We start from the raw sequence: 15,054 nt of genomic DNA on the forward strand, positions 1-15,054 counted from the left end.
CGCGCTGTTTTCACTGTCCCGGCTCTCTCAGTTCCCGCGCTGTTTTCACTGTCCCGGCTCCCTCAGCTCCCGTGCTGTTTTCAAAGACCCGGCTCCCTCAGCTCCCGCGCTGTTTTCACTGTCCCGGCTCACTCAGCTCCCGCGCTGTTTTCACTGTCCCGGCTCACTCAGCTCCCGCGCTGTTTTCAATGTCCCGGCTCACTCAGCTCCCGCGCTGTTTTCACTGTCCCGGCTCCGTCACCTCTTGCGCTGTTTTCACTGTGCCGGCTCACTCACCTCCCGCGCTGTTTTCAAAGTCCCGGCTCCCTCAGCTCCCGCGCTGTTTTCACTGTCCCGGCTCACTCACCTCCCGCGCTGTTTTCAAAGTCCCGGCTCCCTCACCTCCCGTGCTGTTTTCACTGTCCCGGCTCCCTCACCTCTTGCGCTGTTTTCACTGTCCCGGCTCACTCACCTCCCGCGCTGTTTTCAGAGTCTCGGCTCACTCAGCACCCGCCCTGTTTTCAGAGTCTCGGCTCACTCAGCTCCCGCGCGGTTTTCACTGTCCCGGCTCCCTCACTTCTTGCGCTGTTTTCACTGTGCCGGCTCACTCACCTCCCGCGCTGTTTTCAGAGTCCCGGCTCCCTCAGCTCCCGCGCTGTTTTCACTGTCCCGGCTCACTCAGCTCCCGCGCTGTTTTCACTGTCCCGGCTCACTCAGCTCCCGCGCTGTTTTCACTGTCCCGGCTCACTCAGCTCCCGCGCTGTTTTCACTGTCCCGGCTCACTCAGCTCCCGCGCTGTTTTCACTGTCCCGGCTCACTCAGCTCCCGCGCTGTTTTCACTGTCCCGGCTCACCCAGCTCCCGCGCTGTTTTCACTGTCCCGGCTCCCTCAGCTCCCACGCTGTTTTCAAAGACCCGGCTCCCTCAGCTCCCGCCCTGTTTTCAGAGTCCCGGCTCACTCACCTCCCGCGCTGTTTTCACTGTCCCGGCTCACTCAGCTCCCGCATTGTTTTCAGAGTCCCGGCTCACTCACCTCCCGCGCTGTTTTCACTGTCCCGGCTCACTCAGCTCTCGCGCTGTTTTCACTGTCCCGGCTCACTCACCTCCCGCGCTGTTTTCAGAGTCTCGGCTCACTCAGCTCCCGCGCTGTTTTCACTGTCCCGGCTCCCTCACCTCTTGCGCTGTTTTCACTGTCCCGGCTCACTCAGCTCCCGCGCTGTTTTCACTGTCCCGGCTCACTCAGCTCCCGCGCTGTTTTCACTGTCCCGGCTCACTCAGCTCCCGCGCTGTTTTCACTGTCCCGGCTCACTCAGCTCCCGCGCTGTTTTCACTGTCCCGGCTCACTCAGCTCCCGCGCTGTTTTCACTGTCCCGGCTCACCCAGCTCCCGCGCTGTTTTCACTGTCCCGGCTCCCTCAGCTCCCGCGCTGTTTTCAAAGACCCGGCTCCCTCAGCTCCCGCCCTGTTTTCAGAGTCCCGGCTCACTCACCTCCCGCGCTGTTTTCACTGTCCCGGCTCACTCAGCTCCCGCATTGTTTTCAGAGTCCCGGCTCACTCACCTCCCGCGCTGTTTTCACTGTCCCGGCTCACTCACCTCCCGCGCTGTTTTCAGAGTCTCGGCTCACTCAGCTCCCGCGCTGTTTTCACTGTCCCGGCTCCCTCACCTCTTGCGCTGTTTTCACTGTCCCGGCTCACTCAGCTCCCGCGCTGTTTTCAGAGTCCCGGCTCACTCAGCTCCCGCGCTGTTTTCACTGTCCCGGCTCACTCAGCTCCCGCGCTGTTTTCACTGTCCCGGCTCCCTCAGCTCCCGCGCTGTTTTCAAAGACCCGGCTCCCTCAGCTCCCGCCCTGTTTTCAGAGTCCCGGCTCACTCACCTCCCGCGCTGTTTTCACTGTCCCTGCTCACTCAGCTCCCGCGCTGTTTTCACTGTCCCGGCTCACTCACCTCCCGCGCTGTTTTCACTGTCCCGGCTCTCTCTCCTCCCGCGCTGTTTTCAGAGTCCCGGCTCACTCACCTCCCGCGCTGTTTTCACTGTCCCGGCTCACTCAGCTCTCGCGCTGTTTTCAGAGACCCGGCTCACTCAGCTCCCGCGCTGTTTTCAAAGTCCCGGCTCCCTCAGCTCCCGCGCTGTTTTCAATGTCCCGGCTCACTCAGTTCCCGCGCTGTTTTCAGAGTCCCGGCTCACTCACCTCTCGCGCTGTTTTCACTGTCCTGGCTCACTCACCTCTCGCGCTGTTTTCACTGTCCCGGCTCACCCAGCTCCCGCGCTGTTTTCAAAGACCCGGCTCCCTCAGCTCCCGCGCTGTTTTCACTGTCCCGGGTCACTCAGCCCCCGCGCTGTTTTCAGAGTCCCGGCTCACTCAGCTCCCGCGCTGTTTTCACTGTCCCGGCTCACTCACCTCTCGCGCTGTTTTCACTGTCCCGGCTCTCTCTCCTCCCGCGCTGTTTTCAAAGTCCCGGCTCCCTCAGCTCCCGTGCTGTTTTCAGAGTCCCGGCTCACTCACCTCTCGCGCTGTTTTCACTGTCCCGGCTCACTCACCTCTCGAGCTGTTTTCACTGTCCCGGCTCACTCAGCTCCCATGCTGTTTTCACTGTCCCGGCTCACTCACCTCTCGAGCTGTTTTCAAAGTCCCGGCTCACTCAGCTCCCGCGCTGTTTTCACTGTCCCGGCTCACTCAGCTCCCGCGCTGTTTTCCAAGTCCCTGCTCCCTCAGCTCCCGCGCTGTTTTCACTGTCCCGGCTCACTCAGCTCCCGTGCTGTTTTCACTGTCCCGGCTCTCTCTCCTCCCGCGCTGTTTTCAAAGTCCCGGCTCCCTCAGCTCTCGCGCTGTTTTCAGAGTCCCGGCTCACTCAGCTCCCACGCTGTTTTCACTGTCCCGGCTCCCTCAGCTCCCGCGCTGTTTTCAAAGTCCCGGTTCACTCAGCTCCCGCGCTGTTTTCAATGTCCCGGCTCACTCAGCTCCCGCGCTGTTTTCACTGTCCCGGCTCACTCAGCTCCCGCGCTGTTTTCCAAGTCCCTGCTCCCTCAGCTCCCGCGCTGTTTTCACTGTCCCGGCTCACTCAGCTCCCGTGCTGTTTTCACTGTCCCGGCTCTCTCTCCTCCCGCGCTGTTTTCAAAGTCCCGGCTCCCTCAGCTCCCGCGCTGTTTTCAGAGTCCCGGCTCACTCAGCTCCCGCGCTGTTTCAGAGTCCCGGCTCCCTCAGCTCCCGCGCTGTTTTCAAAGTCCCGGTTCACTCAGCTCCCGGGCTGTTTTCAATGTCCCGGCTCACTCAGCTCCCGCGCTGTTTTCAAAATCCCGGCTCCCTCACCTCTTGTGCTGTTTTCACTGTCCCGGCACACTCACCTCCCGCGCTGTTTTCAAAGACCCGGCTCCCTCAGCTCCCGCGGTGTTTTCACTGTCCCGGCTCACTCAGCTCCCGCGCTGTTTTCACTGTCCCGGCTCACTCAGCTCCCGTGCTGTTTTCAGAGTCCCGGCTCACTCAGCTCCCGCGCTGTTTTCAAAGTCCCGGCTCCCTCACCTCTTGCGCTGTTTTCACTGTCCCGGCTCACTCACCTCCCGCGCTGTTTTCAAAGACCCGGCTCCCTCAGCTCCCGCGATGTTTTCACTGTCCCGGCTCCCTCAGCTCCCGTGCTGTTTTCACTGTCCCGGCTCACTCAGCTCCCGTGTTGTTTTCAGAGTCCCGGCTCATTCACCTCTCGCGCTGTTTTCACTGTCCCGGCTCTCTCTCCTCCCGCGCTGTTTTCACTGTCCCGGCTCACTCACCTCCCGCGCTGTTTTCACTGTCCCGGCTCACTCAGCTCCCGCGCTGTTTTCAAAGTCCCGGCTCACTCACCTCTCACGCTGTTTTCAGAGTCCCGGCTCACTCAGCTCCCGCGCTGTTTTCAAAGTCCCGGCTCCCTCAGCTCCCACGCTGTTTTCAGAGTCCCGGCTCACTCAGCTCCCGCGCTGTTTTCACTGTCCCGGCTCACTCAGCTCCCGCCCTGTTTTCAGAGTCCCGGCTCACTCAGCTCCCGTGCTGTTTTCAGAGTCCCGGCTCACTCACCTCTCGCGCTGTTTTCACTGTCCCGGCTCTCTCTCCTCCCACGCTGTTTTCAAAGTCCCGGCTCCCTCAGCTCCCGCGCTGTTTTCACTGTCCCGGCTCACTCAACTCGCGCGCTGTTTTCACTGTCCCGGCTCACTCAGCTCCCGCGCTGTTTTCACTGTCCCGGCTCACTCAGCTCCCGCGCTGTTTTCAAAGTCCCGGCTCCCTCAGCTCCCGCGCTGTTTTCAGAGTCCCGGCTCACTCAGCTCCCGTGCTGTTTTCAGCATCCCGGCTCACTCACCTCTCGCGCTGTTTTCACTGTCCCGGCTCTCTCTCCTCCCGCGCTGTTTTCACTGTCCCGGCTCCCTCAGCTCCCGTGCTGTTTTCAAAGTCCCGGCTCCCTCAGCTCACGCGCTCTTTTCACTGTCCCGGCTCACTCACCTCCCGCGCTGTTTTCAAAGTCCCGGCTCCCTCAGCTCCCGCGCTGTTTTCAGAGTCCCGGCTCACTCACCTCCCGCGCTGTTTTCAAAGTCCCGGTTCACTCAGCTCCCGCGCTGTTTTCACTGTCCCGGCTCCCTCACCTCTTGCGCTGTTTTCACTGTCCCGGCTCACTCACCTCCCGCGCTGTTTTCAGAGTCCCGGCTCACTCACCTCCCGCGCTGTTTTCACTGTCCCGGCTCTCTCAGTTCCCGCGCTGTTTTCACTGTCCCGGCTCCCTCAGCTCCCGTGCTGTTTTCAAAGTCCCGGCTCCCTCAGCTCCCGCGCTGTTTTCACTGTCCCGGCTCACTCAGCTCCCGCGCTGTTTTCACTGTCCCGGCTCACTCAGCTCCCGCGCTGTTTTCAATGTCCCGGCTCACTCAGCTCCCGCGCTGTTTTCACTGTCCCGGCTCCCTCACCTCTTGCGCTGTTTTCACTGTGCCGGCTCACTCACCTCCCGCGCTGTTTTCAAAGTCCCGGCTCCCTCAGCTCCCGCGCTGTTTTCACTGTCCCGGCTCACTCACCTCCCGCGCTGTTTTCAAAGTCCCGGCTCCCTCACCTCCCGCGCTGTTTTCACTGTCCCGGCTCCCTCACCTCTTGCGCTGTTTTCACTGTCCCGGCTCACTCACCTCCCGCGCTGTTTTCAGAGTCCCGGCTCACTCAGCTCCCGCGCTGTTTTCACTGTCCCGGCTCACTCAGCTCCCGCGCTGTTTTCACTGTCCCGGCTCACCCAGCTCCCGCGCTGTTTTCACTGTCCCGGCTCCCTCAGCTCCCGCGCTGTTTTCAAAGACCCGGCTCCCTCAGCTCCCGCCCTGTTTTCAGAGTCCCGGCTCACTCACCTCCCGCGCTGTTTTCACTGTCCCGGCTCACTCAGCTCCCGCATTGTTTTCAGAGTCCCGGCTCACTCACCTCCCGCGCTGTTTTCACTGTCCCGTCTCACTCACCTCCCGCGCTGTTTTCACTGTCCCGGCTCACTCACCTCCCGCGCTGTTTTCACTGTCCCGGCTCACTCACCTCCCGCGCTGTTTTCAGAGTCTCGGCTCACTCAGCTCCCGCGCTGTTTTCACTGTCCCGGCTCCCTCACCTCTTGCGCTGTTTTCACTGTCCCGGCTCACTCAGCTCCCGCGCTGTTTTCACTGTCCCGGCTCACTCAGCTCCCGCGCTGTTTTCACTGTCCCGGCTCACTCAGCTCCCGCGCTGTTTTCACTGTCCCGGCTCCCTCAGCTCCCGCGCTGTTTTCAAAGACCCGGCTCCCTCAGCTCCCGCCCTGTTTTCAGAGTCCCGGCTCATTCACCTCCCGCGCTATTTTCACTGTCCCTGCTCACTCAGCTCCCGCGCTGTTTTCACTGTCCCGGCTCACTCACCTCCCGCGCTGTTTTCACTGTCCCGGCTCTCTCTCCTCCCGCGCTGTTTTCAGAGTCCCGGCTCACTCACCTCCCGTGCTGTTTTCACTGCCCCGGCTCACTCAGCTCTCGCGCTGTTTTCAGAGACCCGGCTCCCTCAGCTCCCGCGCTGTTTTCAAAGTCCCGGCTCCCTCAGCTCCCGCGCTGTTTTCAATGTCCCGGCTCACTCAGTTCCCGCGCTGTTTTCAGAGTCCCGGCTCACTCACCTCTCGCGCTGTTTTCACTGTCCTGGCTCACTCACCTCTCGCGCTGTTTTCACTGTCCCGGCTCACCCAGCTCCCGCGCTGTTTTCAAAGACCCGGCTCCCTCAGCTCCCGCGCTGTTTTCACTGTCCCGGGTCACTCAGCCCCCGCGCTGTTTTCAGAGTCCCGGCTCACTCAGCTCCCGCGCTGTTTTCACTGTCCCGGCTCACTCACCTCTCGCGCTGTTTTCACTGTCCCGGCTCTCTCTCCTCCCGCGCTGTTTTCAAAGTCCCGGCTCCCTCAGCTCCCGTGCTGTTTTCAGAGTCCCGGCTCACTCACCTCTCGCGCTGTTTTCACTGTCCCGGCTCACTCACCTCTCGAGCTGTTTTCACTGTCCCGGCTCACTCAGCTCCCGCGCTGTTTTCAAAGTCCCGGCTCACTCAGCTCCCGCTGTTTTCAGAGTCCCGGCTCACTCAGCTCCCGCGCTGTTTTCACTGTCCCGGCTCACTGAGCTCCCGCGCAGTTTTCCAAGTCCCTGCTCCCTCAGCTCCCGCGCTGTTTTCACTGTCCCGGCTCACTCAGCTCCCGTGCTGTTTTCACTGTCCCGGCTCTCTCTCCTCCCGCGCTGTTTTCAAAGTCACGGCTCCCTCAGCTCCCGCGCTGTTTTCAGAGTCCCGGCTCACTCAGCTCCCGCGCTGTTTTCAGAGTCCCGGCTCCCTCAGCTCCCGCGCTGTTTTCAAAGTCCCGGTTCACTCAGCTCCCGCGCTGTTTTCAATGTCCCGGCTCACTCAGCTCCCGCGCTGTTTTCAAAATCCCGGCTCCCTCACCTCTTGTGCTGTTTTCACTGTCCCGGCACACTCACCTCCCGCGCTGTTTTCAAAGACCCGGCTCCCTCAGCTCCCGCGCTGTTTTCACTGTCCCGGCTCACTCAGCTCCCGCGCTGTTTTCACTGTCCCGGCTCACTCAGCTCCCGTGCTGTTTTCAGAGTCCCGGCTCACTCAGCTCCCGCGCTGTTTTCAAAGTCCCGGCTCCCTCACCTCTTGCGCTGTTTTCACTGTCCCGGCTCACTCACCTCCCGCGCTGTTTTCAAAGACCCAGCTCCCTCAGCTCCCGCGATGTTTTCACTGTCCCGGCTCCCTCAGCTCCCGTGCTGTTTTCACTGTCCCGGCTCACTCAGCTCCCGTGTTGTTTTCAGAGTCCCGGCTCATTCACCTCTCGCGCTGTTTTCACTGTCCCGGCTCTCTCTCCTCCCGCGCTGTTTTCACTGTCCCGGCTCACTCACCTCCCGCGCTGTTTTCAAAGTCCCGGCTCCCTCAGCTCCCGCGCTGTTTTCACTGTCCCGGCTCACTCACCTCCCGCGCTGTTTTCAAAGTCCCGGCTCCCTCACCTCCCGCGCTGTTTTCACTGTCCCGGCTCCCTCACCTCTTGCGCTGTTTTCACTGTCCCGGCTCACTCACCTCCCGCGCTGTTTTCAGAGTCTCGGCTCACTCAGCACCCGCGCTGTTTTCAGAGTCTCGGCTCACTCAGCTCCCGCGCGGTTTTCACTGTCCCGGCTCCCTCACTTCTTGCGCTGTTTTCACTGTGCCGGCTCACTCACCTCCCGCGCTGTTTTCAGAGTCCCGGCTCCCTCAGCTCCCGCGCTGTTTTCACTGTCCCGGCTCACTCAGCTCCCGCGCTGTTTTCACTGTCCCGGCTCACTCAGCTCCCGCGCTGTTTTCACTGTCCCGGCTCACTCAGCTCCCGCGCTGTTTTCACTGTCCCGGCTCACTCAGCTCCCGCGCTGTTTTCACTGTCCCGGCTCACTCAGCTCCCGCGCTGTTTTCACTGTCCCGGCTCACCCAGCTCCCGCGCTGTTTTCACTGTCCCGGCTCCCTCAGCTCCCGCGCTGTTTTCAAAGACCCGGCTCCCTCAGCTCCCGCCCTGTTTTCAGAGTCCCGGCTCACTCACCTCCCGCGCTGTTTTCACTGTCCCGGCTCACTCAGCTCCCGCATTGTTTTCAGAGTCCCGGCTCACTCACCTCCCGCGCTGTTTTCACTGTCCCGGCTCACTCACCTCCCGCGCTGTTTTCACTGTCCCGGCTCACTCACCTCCCGCGCTGTTTTCACTGTCCCGGCTCACTCACCTCCCGCGCTGTTTTCAGAGTCTCGGCTCACTCAGCTCCCGCGCTGTTTTCACTGTCCCGGCTCCCTCACCTCTTGCGCTGTTTTCACTGTCCCGGCTCACTCAGCTCCCGCGCTGTTTTCACTGTCCCGGCTCACTCAGCTCCCGCGCTGTTTTCACTGTCCCGGCTCACTCAGCTCCCGCGCTGTTTTCACTGTCCCGGCTCCCGCAGCTCCCGCGCTGTTTTCAAAGACCCGGCTCCCTCAGCTCCCGCCCTGTTTTCAGAGTCCCGGCTCATTCACCTCCCGCGCTATTTTCACTGTCCCTGCTCACTCAGCTCCCGCGCTGTTTTCACTGTCCCGGCTCACTCACCTCCCGCGCTGTTTTCACTGTCCCGGCTCTCTCTCCTCCCGCGCTGTTTTCAGAGTCCCGGCTCACTCACCTCCCGTGCTGTTTTCACTGCCCCGGCTCACTCAGCTCTCGCGCTGTTTTCAGAGACCCGGCTCCCTCAGCTCCCGCGCTGTTTTCAAAGTCCCGGCTCCCTCAGCTCCCGCGCTGTTTTCAATGTCCCGGCTCACTCAGTTCCCGCGCTGTTTTCAGAGTCCCGGCTCACTCACCTCTCGCGCTGTTTTCACTGTCCTGGCTCACTCACCTCTCGCGCTGTTTTCACTGTCCCGGCTCACCCAGCTCCCGCGCTGTTTTCAAAGACCCGGCTCCCTCAGCTCCCGCGCTGTTTTCACTGTCCCGGGTCACTCAGCCCCCGCGCTGTTTTCAGAGTCCCGGCTCACTCAGCTCCCGCGCTGTTTTCACTGTCCCGGCTCACTCACCTCTCGCGCTGTTTTCACTGTCCCGGCTCTCTCTCCTCCCGCGCTGTTTTCAAAGTCCCGGCTCCCTCAGCTCCCGTGCTGTTTTCAGAGTCCCGGCTCACTCACCTCTCGCGCTGTTTTCACTGTCCCGGCTCACTCACCTCTCGAGCTGTTTTCACTGTCCCGGCTCACTCAGCTCCCGCGCTGTTTTCAAAGTCCCGGCTCACTCAGCTCCCGCTGTTTTCAGAGTCCCGGCTCACTCAGCTCCCGCGCTGTTTTCACTGTCCCGGCTCACTGAGCTCCCGCGCTGTTTTCCAAGTCCCTGCTCCCTCAGCTCCCGCGCTGTTTTCACTGTCCCGGCTCACTCAGCTCCCGTGCTGTTTTCACTGTCCCGGCTCTCTCTCCTCCCGCGCTGTTTTCAAAGTCACGGCTCCCTCAGCTCCCGCGCTGTTTTCAGAGTCCCGGCTCACTCAGCTCCCGCGCTGTTTTCAGAGTCCCGGCTCCCTCAGCTCCCGCGCTGTTTTCAAAGTCCCGGTTCACTCAGCTCCCGCGCTGTTTTCAATGTCCCGGCTCACTCAGCTCCCGCGCTGTTTTCAAAATCCCGGCTCCCTCACCTCTTGTGCTGTTTTCACTGTCCCGGCACACTCACCTCCCGCGCTGTTTTCAAAGACCCGGCTCCCTCAGCTCCCGCGCTGTTTTCACTGTCCCGGCTCACTCAGCTCCCGCGCTGTTTTCACTGTCCCGGCTCACTCAGCTCCCGTGCTGTTTTCAGAGTCCCGGCTCACTCAGCTCCCGCGCTGTTTTCAAAGTCCCGGCTCCCTCACCTCTTGCGCTGTTTTCACTGTCCCGGCTCACTCACCTCCCGCGCTGTTTTCAAAGACCCAGCTCCCTCAGCTCCCGCGATGTTTTCTCTGTCCCGGCTCCCTCAGCTCCCGTGCTGTTTTCACTGTCCCGGCTCACTCAGCTCCCGTGTTGTTTTCAGAGTCCCGGCTCATTCACCTCTCGCGCTGTTTTCACTGTCCCGGCTCTCTCTCCTCCCGCGCTGTTTTCACTGTCCCGGCTCACTCACCTCCCGCGCTGTTTTCACTGTCCCGGCTCACTCAGCTCCCGCGCTGTTTTCAATGTCCCGGCTCACTCACCTCTCACACTGTTTTCAGAGTCCCGGCTCACTCAGCTCCCGCGCTGTTTTCAAAGTCCCGGCTCCCTCAGCTCCCACGCTGTTTTCAGAGTCCCGGCTCACTCAGCTCCCGCGCTGTTTTCACTGTCCCGGCTCACTCAGCTCCCGCCCTGTTTTCAGAGTCCCGGCTCACTCAGCTCCCGTGCTGTTTTCAGAGTCCCGGCTCACTCACCTCTCGCGCTGTTTTCACTGTCCCGGCTCTCTCTCCTCCCACGCTGTTTTCAAAGTCCCGGCTCCCTCAGCTCCCGCGCTGTTTTCACTGTCCCGGCTCACTCAACTCGCGCGCTGTTTTCACTGTCCCGGCTCACTCAGCTCCCGCGCTGTTTTCACTGTCCCGGCTCACTCAGCTCCCGCGCTGTTTTCAAAGTCCCGGCTCACTCACCTCTCGCGCTGTTTTCACTGTCCCGGCTCTCTCTCCTCCCGCGCTGTTTTCACTTTCCCGGCTCCCTCAGCTCCCGTGCTGTTTTCAAAGTCCCGGCTCCCTCAGCTCACGCGCTGTTTTCAGAGTCCCGGCTCACTCACCTCTCGCGCTGTTTTCACTGTCCTGACTCACTCAGCTCCCGCGCTGTTTTCAGAGTCCCGGCTCACTTGGCTCTCACGCTGTTTTCACTGTCCCGGCTCTCTCTCCTCCCGCGCTGTTTTCACTGTCCCGGCTCACTCAGCTCCCGCGCTGTTTTCAAAGTCCCGGCTCACTCACCTCTCGCGCTGTTTTCACTGTCCCGGCTCTCTCTCCTCCCGCGCTGTTTTCACTGTCCCGGCTCACTCAGCTCCCGCGCTGTTATCAGAGTCCCGGCTCACTCAGCTCCCGCGCTGTTTTCAGAGTCCCGGCTCCCTCAGCTCCCGCGCTGTTTTCTCTGTCCCGGCTCACTCAGCTCCCGCGCTGTTTTCAGAGTCCCGGCTCACTCAGCTCCCGCGCTGTTTTCAGAGTCCCGGCTCACTCACCTCTCGCGCTGTTTTCACTGTCCTGACTCACTCAGCTCCCGCGCTGTTTTCAGAGTCCCGGCTCACTCACCTCTCGCTCTGTTTTCACTGTCCCGGCTCACTCAGCTCCCGCGCTGTTTTCAGAGTCCCGGCTCACTCAGCTCCCGCGCTGTTTTCACTGTCCCGGCTCACTCAGCTCCCGTGCTGTTTTCAGAGTCCCGGCTCACTCAGCTCCCGCGCTGTTTTCAAAGTCCCGGCTCCCTCACCTCTTGCGCTGTTTTCACTGTCCCGGCTCACTCACCTCCCGCGCTGTTTTCAAAGACCCAGCTCCCTCAGCTCCCGCGATGTTTTCACTGTCCCGGCTCCCTCAGCTCCCGTGCTGTTTTCACTGTCCCGGCTCACTCAGCTCCCGTGTTGTTTTCAGAGTCCCGGCTCATTCACCTCTCGCGCTGTTTTCACTGTCCCGGCTCTCTCTCCTCCCGCGCTGTTTTCACTGTCCCGGCTCACTCACCTCCCGCGCTGTTTTCACTGTCCCGGCTCACTCAGCTCCCGCGCTATTTTCAATGTCCCGGCTCACTCACCTCTCACACTGTTTTCAGAGTCCCGGCTCACTCAGCTCCCGCGCTGTTTTCAAAGTCCCGGCTCCCTCAGCTCCCACGCTGTTTTCAGAGTCCCGGCTCACTCAGCTCCCGCGCTGTTTTCACTGTCCCGGCTCACTCAGCTCCCGCCCTGTTTTCAGAGTCCCGGCTCACTCAGCTCCCGTGCTGTTTTCAGAGTCCCGGCTCACTCACCTCTCGCGCTGTTTTCACTGTCCCGGCTCTCTCTCCTCCCACGCTGTTTTCAAAGTCCCGGCTCCCTCAGCTCCCGCGCTGTTTTCACTGTCCCGGCTCACTCAACTCGCGCGCTGTTTTCACTGTCCCGGCTCACTCAGCTCCCGCGCTGTTTTCACTGTCCCGGCTCACTCAGCTCCCGCGCTGTTTTCAAAGTCCCGGCTCCCTCAGCTCCCGCGCTGTTTTCAGAGTCCCGGCTCACTCAGCTCCCGTGCTGTTTTCAGCATCCCGGCTCACTCACCTCTCGCGCTGTTTTCACTGTCCCGGCTCTCTCTCCTCCCGCGCTGTTTTCACTGTCCCGGCTCCCTCAGCTCCCGTGCTGTTTTCAAAGTCCCGGCTCCCTCAGCTCACGCGCTGTTTTCAGAGTCCCGGCTCACTCACCTCTCGCGCTGTTTTCACTGTCCTGACTCACTCAGCTCCCGCGCTGTTTTCAGAGTCCCGGCTCACTTGGCTCTCACGCTGTTTTCACTGTCCCGGCTCTCTCTCCTCCCGCGCTGTTTTCACTGTCCCGGCTCACTCAGCTCCCGCGCTGTTTTCAAAGTCCCGGCTCACTCACCTCTCGCGCTGTTTTCACTGTCCCGGCTCTCTCTCCTCCCGCGCTGTTTTCACTGTCCCGGCTCACTCAGCTCCCGCGCTGTTATCAGAGTCCCGGCTCACTCAGCTCCCGCGCTGTTTTCAGAGTCCCGGCTCCCTCAGCTCCCGCGCTGTTTTCTCTGTCCCGGCTCACTCAGCTCCCGCGCTGTTTTCAGAGTCCCGGCTCACTCAGCTCCCGCGCTGTTTTCAGAGTCCCGGCTCACTCACCTCTCGCGCTGTTTTCACTGTCCTGACTCACTCAGCTCCCGCGCTGTTTTCAGAGTCCCGGCTCACTCACCTCTCGCTCTGTTTTCACTGTCCCGGCTCACTCAGCTCCCGCGCTGTTTTCAGAGTCCCGGCTCACTCAGCTCCCGCGCTGTTTTCACTGTCCCGGCTCACTCAGCTCCCGCGCTGTTTTCAGAGTCCCGGCTCACTTGGCTCTCACGCTGTTTTCAAAGTCCCGGCTCACTCACCTCTCGCGCTGTTTTCACTGTCCCGGCTCTCTCTCCTCCCGCGCTGTTTTCACTGTCCCGGCTCACTCAGCTCCCGCGCTGTTTTCACTGTCCCGGCTCACTCACCTCTCACGCTGTTTTCAGAGTCCCGGCTCACTCAGCTCCCGCGCTGTTTTCAAAGTCCCGGCTCCCTCAGCTCCCACGCTGTTTTCAGAGTCCCGGCTCACTCAGCTCCCGCGCTGTTTTCACTGTCCCGGCTCACTGACCTCTCACGCTGTTTTCAGAGTCCCGGCTCACTCAGCTCCCGCGCTGTTTTCAAAGTCCCGGCTCCCTCAGCTCTCACGCTGTTTTCAGAGTCCCGGGTCACTCAGCTCCCGCGCTGTTTTCACTGTCCCGGCTCACTCAGCTCCCGCGCTGTTTTCAGAGTTCCGGCTCCCTCAGCTCCCGCGCTGTTTTCACTGTCCCGGCTCACTCACCTCCCGCGCTGTTTTCACTGTCCCGGCTCACTCAGCTCCCGCGCTGTTTTCAAAGTCCCGGCTCCCTCAGCTCCCGCGCTGTTTTCAGAGTCCTGGCTCACTCAGCTCCCGCACTGTTTTCAATGTCCCGGCTCACTCAGCTCCCACGCTGTTTTCAGAGTACCGGCTCACTCAGCTCCCGCGCTGTTTTCAAAGTCCCGGCTCCCTCACCTCTTGCGCTGTTTTCACTGTCCCGGCTCACTCACCTCCCGCGCTGTTTTCAAAGACCCGGCTCCCTCAGCTCCCGCGCTGTTTTCACTGTCCCGGCTCACTGAGCTCCCGGGCTTTTTTCACTGTCCCGGCTCACCCTGCTCCCGCGTTGTTTTCAGAGTCCCGGCTCACTCACCTCCCGCGCTGTTTTCACTGTCCCGGCTCACAAAGCTCTCGCGCTGTTTTCAGAGACCCGGCTCCCTCACCTCCCGCGCTGTTTTCAAAGTCCCGGCTCCCTCAGTTCCCGCGCTGTTTTCAGAGTCCCAGCTCACTCACCTCCCGCGCTGTTTTCAATGTCCCGGCTCACTCACCTCTCGCGCTGTTTTCACTGTCCCGGCTCTCTCTCCTCCCGCGCTGTTTTCACTGTCCCGGCTCACTCAGCTCCCGCGCTGTTTTCACTGTCCCGGCTCCCTCAGCTCCCGTGCTGTTTTCAAAGTCCCGGCTCCCTCAGCTCCCGCGCTGTTTTCACTGTCCCGGCTCCCTCAGCTCCCGTGCTGTTTTCAAAGTCCCGGCTCCCTCAGCTCCCGTGCTGTTTTCAGAGTCCCGGCTCACACACCTCCCGCGCTGCTTTCAAAGTTCCGGCTCCCTCAGCTCCCGCGCTGTTTTCAGAGTCCCGGCTCACTCACCTCCCGCGCTGTTTTCAAAGTCCCGGTTCACTCAGCTCCCGCGCTGTTTTCAAAGTCCCGGCTCCCTCACCTCTTGCGCTGTTTTCACTGTCCCGGCTCACTCACCTCCCGCGCTGTTTTCAGAGTCCCGGCTCACTCACCTCCCGCGCTGTTTTCACTGTCCCGGCTCTCTCAGTTCCCGCGCTGTTTTCACTGTCCCGGCTCACTCAGCTCCCGCGATGTTTTTACTGTCCCGGCTCACTCACCTCCCGCGCTGTTTTCAAAGTCCCGGCTCCCTCAGCTCCCGCGCTGTTTTCAGAGTCCCGGCTCACTCAGCTCCCGCGCTGTTTTCAATGTCCCGGCTCACTCAGCTCCCGCGCTGTTTTCACTGTCCCGGCTCCCTCACCTCTTGCGCTGTTTTCACTGTGCCGGCTCACTCACCTCTCGCGCTGTTTTCAAAGTCCCGGCTCCCTCAGCTCCCGCGCTGTTTTCACTGTCCCGGCTCCCTCACCTCTTGCGCTGTTTTCACTGTCCCGGCTCACTCACCTCCCGCGCTGTTTTCAAAGTCCCGGCTCCCTCAGCTCCCGCGCTGTTTTCACTGTCCCGGCTCCTTCAGCTCCCGCGCTGTTTTCACTGTCCCGGCTCACTCACCTCCCGCGCTGTTTTCAGAGTCTCGGCTCACTCAGCTCCCGCGCTGTTTTCACTGTCCCGGCTCCCTCACCTCTTGCGCTGTTTTCACTGTGCCGGCTCACTCAGCTGCCGCGCTGTTTTCAGAGACCCGGCTCACTCAGCTCCCGCGCTGTT

Source organism: Scyliorhinus torazame, chromosome 6 (assembly GCF_047496885.1).
Source record: "Scyliorhinus torazame isolate Kashiwa2021f chromosome 6, sScyTor2.1, whole genome shotgun sequence".
Lineage (NCBI taxonomy): Eukaryota > Metazoa > Chordata > Chondrichthyes > Carcharhiniformes > Scyliorhinidae > Scyliorhinus > Scyliorhinus torazame.